Below are 4,002 nucleotides of genomic sequence, written 5' to 3'. Positions count from 1 at the left end.
GAGAACAAACTGAGGGGTGCTGGTGGGGTATTGGGTGGGGGTATGGGCTAAATGGGTGAGGGACATTCAAGAGGACAGTTGTTGCAATGAACACCAGCTGTTAAACGTATGTGATGAATCACTAAATTCTATTACCAAAATCATTATTACATTATATGTTAACTATTTTGGATTTAAATTAGAAAAAAAAAGAATCTTCTTATGTGTTTCTGATTCAGAGGAGGACATAGTGAGGGATAATATTTTGCTTTTCAGTTTTGCTCACATATTGGCTCCCTCTCAGATTTGAAGTGCTGCCCTTTTTGCATTTTGGTTTTACATCTGAATTATTACCTGGCTGGCTTGCAGATAATTTTCTGATGGAAATTAAATATAATCTCCACTCTATCAGTACTTAAGGAAACAATCCTAAGAAAAGAGAGCTGTTGCCTTTGTGTCAACAAATTTCAAAGCTGGTATACATAGAGATCCCTGGGTTTTAAAGAAAGAGTTGAATCTAGATGTGGCACTGTTGCATGTCACTGGTGCCAGTAGAAGGTGGTAAATTAGAATTAATTTCTGTAGGAAATAATGAAGAAAAGAACTGGGGACAGAAAGAAAGACTTATCTATGTCAACAGGAGGGATTACAAAATGCCCCTGGAAGTCTGAGCACTGAGACAAACAGCTAAAGGCAATGGGAGACAAATGAGAGAAAAGGAAGTACACATGTTTATTTCCTAACCAGGGAACAACGAAGGGGGAAATATGAGAAATAAGGAAATGGAAATGTAGAGGCAGAAACTGCCTGATTTCAATGTTGACATCTAGATAAATTCTCCTAATTCAGTTAAACTATCTCCAAGATTCTTGGCACATATAGGAAACTGAGCATCCTTAAAGATTTATTCATCCCAGAGGAAGGAGAATATCATTGACTCATGGAGAATGAAATGTTGAATGAAATTCCATCTCCTCTGAGCAACTGCTGTAAATAGGCCAGGCAAATGTTTGTGGAAATGAGCTACATGTGAGAATCATAAGACCCAAGACAGTCTGTTCTATCAATAAGCTGCTGTGTGAGCTTGGGCATGTCACTTCTCTTTTTTATCTCTCCTTTTAAAATGAAGAACATTAAACTCTATATGCCTCAAGGCTTGTTGTGAGAATCAAATGAGATGGAAGTGAAAATTATGATTACAGAAGCTTCTATGACGTTACTGGGCTCAGATCCCAGAGATTTAAGCTCTATTGCCATTATCTAGAAGTGACACTTTTTCTCCATAAAGATAGCAGAAACCATCACGGATTCAGTAGCCATGGCCTCATCTCTTCATCTACAAACTGACAGCAACATTACCAATGGTGTGTATAAGATAGTTTTAAATGTTAGAAATAATGAAGCCATGCATTTCCTATGGTATTGATTATAAGAGCATTATGCAGCTCAAAGGTCAGGACTGTGTCCTCTATGTACATTCTGTATAGTTCCAGGGGAAATAAAACAGAAATAAACAAACTCAGTAGCCTTAAAGCTGTGCTAATCCCAAAAGCAAAAGTCATTACAAGCACAGAGCACCGATTGAGCTGCCTGAAGTAAGGAGAGGGGTCTAGAAATGTTTACATTGTGTTGAACAAATAAAAGAAAGCCCCTATTTTTTTTTTTTTTTTTTTTTTGCATACAAAAATAGTATACTTTGGATCCAGTAGCAGTCTTCTGGAGCTGGTTTCTTGCTTCTTTTTTTTTTTTTTTTAATCTAGTTGAATCTTTGGAATTCCCATTTCAGAAGTTGCTGCTTTCTCTGCTAGTCCTTGGGCACAGCCATGCAGTGGGATTGAGATCCAAATGAACATTTTAGAATAGTAGGTGCAACCTCAGTGGCAGTCTCTACACATTCAAACATCTCTGGAAATAGGCTGGGATCTTCAGGGAATTTGGAGTGTCTCAAAATCCTAGTTTGGATTTTCTAAAGGAATTTAAATACCTTCCTGGGTCAGAGGGTGACAGCTGACTAGTACCTGACATATTTCCCATGACTGCAAGAGTAAGAGGATTTTGAAGTGCAATAGTGTTGTTGTTTTTTTAATTATTGTTTATTAAATTTTTTTTAAATTTTATTTTTAATTCTTTAAAAATTTATATCCAAATTAGTTAGCATATAGTGCAAAAATGATTTCAGAAGTAGATTTCTTAGTGCCCCTTACCCATGTAGCCCGCCCCCCTCCCACAACCCCTCCAGTAACCCTCAGTTTGTTCTCCATATTTATCAATCTCTTCTGTTTTGTACCCCTCCCTGTTTTTATATTATTTTTGTTTCCCTTCCCGTATGTTCATCTGTTTTGCTCTTAAAGTCCTCATATGAGTGAAGTCATATGATTTTTGTCTTTCTCTGACTAATTTCACTTAGCATAATACCCTCCAGTTCCATCCACGTAGTTGCAAATGCCAAGATTTCATTCTTTTTGATTGCCGAGTAATCCTCCATTGTATGTACGTATGTATGTGTGTATATACATATACATACATATATATACATATATACATACATACATGTGTATATATACACACATACATACACACCACATCTTCTTTATCCATTTATCCATCAATGGGCATTTGGGCTCTTTCCATACTTTGGCTATTGTTGATAGTGCTGCTATAGACATGGGGGTGCATGTATCCCTTTGAAACAGCACACCTGTATCCCATGAATAAATGCCTAGTAGTGCAACTATTGGGTTGTAGGGTAGTTCTATTTTTAGTTTTTTTGAGGAACCTCAATACTGTTTTCCAGAGTGGCTGCACCAGCTTGGATTCCTAAGAGAACATTTAAATTTTTAAGTGAACAATATATTGTTGTTGACTATAGGTTCTATGTTGTACAACAGATCTCTAGAGCTTATTTATCTTGCTTAACTGAAACGTCATGACTATTTCTCCCTTCTACAGCCCCTGGCAACCACTAATCAACATTTTTGTATAGATTTTCACTATTTATATAGATTTTCACTATTTTAGAGACCTCATATAAGTAGAACCGTGTAGGTTTTGTTTTTCTGTGATGGGCTTATTTTAGTTTATTTTCTTTTTTTCAGTTTTATTCCTTTATATGACAATCAGTGATTAGTTATTATCCACATTAACTGTAGGTTTTTAAAAGTGGTGACTGGTGTTTAGGTAACCAATGTATAGAGCTTGTTTGGTGAATCTTCATCCTTGTTACATTTTCTGCACAACCACACATGGACACAGTATGGAACATTCCTTATTCCTTTGCCCAGACAGCTTTGTTAAACCTGGTGTCAATGTGCACATCTGGAATTCTCATCTCCTTCATGGCAAATTTCTGGATCTTTTTGAATGACCAAGAGGCAATGCTTCTTAAACTCCACTCCATGGATCCTCTTGTGAATGTTGATGGTGTGTTCTCTGGTCACTACCTCAATGATGGCTGAATGGCCCTTCTTCTTGCTACCCTTTTTTGCAGGAGCCATTCTGCAGGCCCTGGTTGGAAAGCATGCCATATTTTCTTTGTTCATTCATATATCCATAGATGTTTTCACATCTTGGCTATTTTGAATAGTGCTACAATGAACATGAAAGTGCTAAAATGTCTTAGAGATTCTGATTTCAATTCTTTTGGATACATATCCAGAAGTGGATTACTGGCCCACAAGGAATTCTATTTTTAATTATATGAAGATCTTCCATACTCTTTTACTTAGCATTGGCACCATTTTGCATTTGCACCAACAGTGTATAAGGGTTTCAGTTTATCCCCATCCTTGCTAATGCTTCTTATCTTTTGTATTTTTTATGATAGCATCTTGACAGATGTGAGGTTATATATATATCACTGCACTTCTGATTTGCATTTCCCTCATGGTTAGTAACATTAAGTATTTTTTCATATACCTATTGACCTTTCTATGTCTTCTTTGGAGAAATATCTATTCAAGTCCTTAGCCCATTTGTTAATTGGTTTGTTAATTGTTAATTGGTTAATTTGATTATTAGGTTTGT

The 4,002-nt window shown here is 36.3% G+C and overlaps 1 pseudogene; it reads right to left on the bottom strand.

Annotated features, from left to right (window-relative positions):
* Positions 1–3,095: 3,095 nt before the first annotated feature.
* On the bottom strand, positions 3,096–3,473 carry LOC125157059 (60S ribosomal protein L31-like; annotated as a pseudogene).
* Positions 3,474–4,002: the final 529 nt, after the last annotated feature.

Source organism: Prionailurus viverrinus, chromosome X (assembly GCF_022837055.1).
Source record: "Prionailurus viverrinus isolate Anna chromosome X, UM_Priviv_1.0, whole genome shotgun sequence".
Lineage (NCBI taxonomy): Eukaryota > Metazoa > Chordata > Mammalia > Carnivora > Felidae > Prionailurus > Prionailurus viverrinus.
Note: the sequence above shows the minus strand (reverse complement) of the source record. Positions and strands in the feature narration are given on the sequence as shown.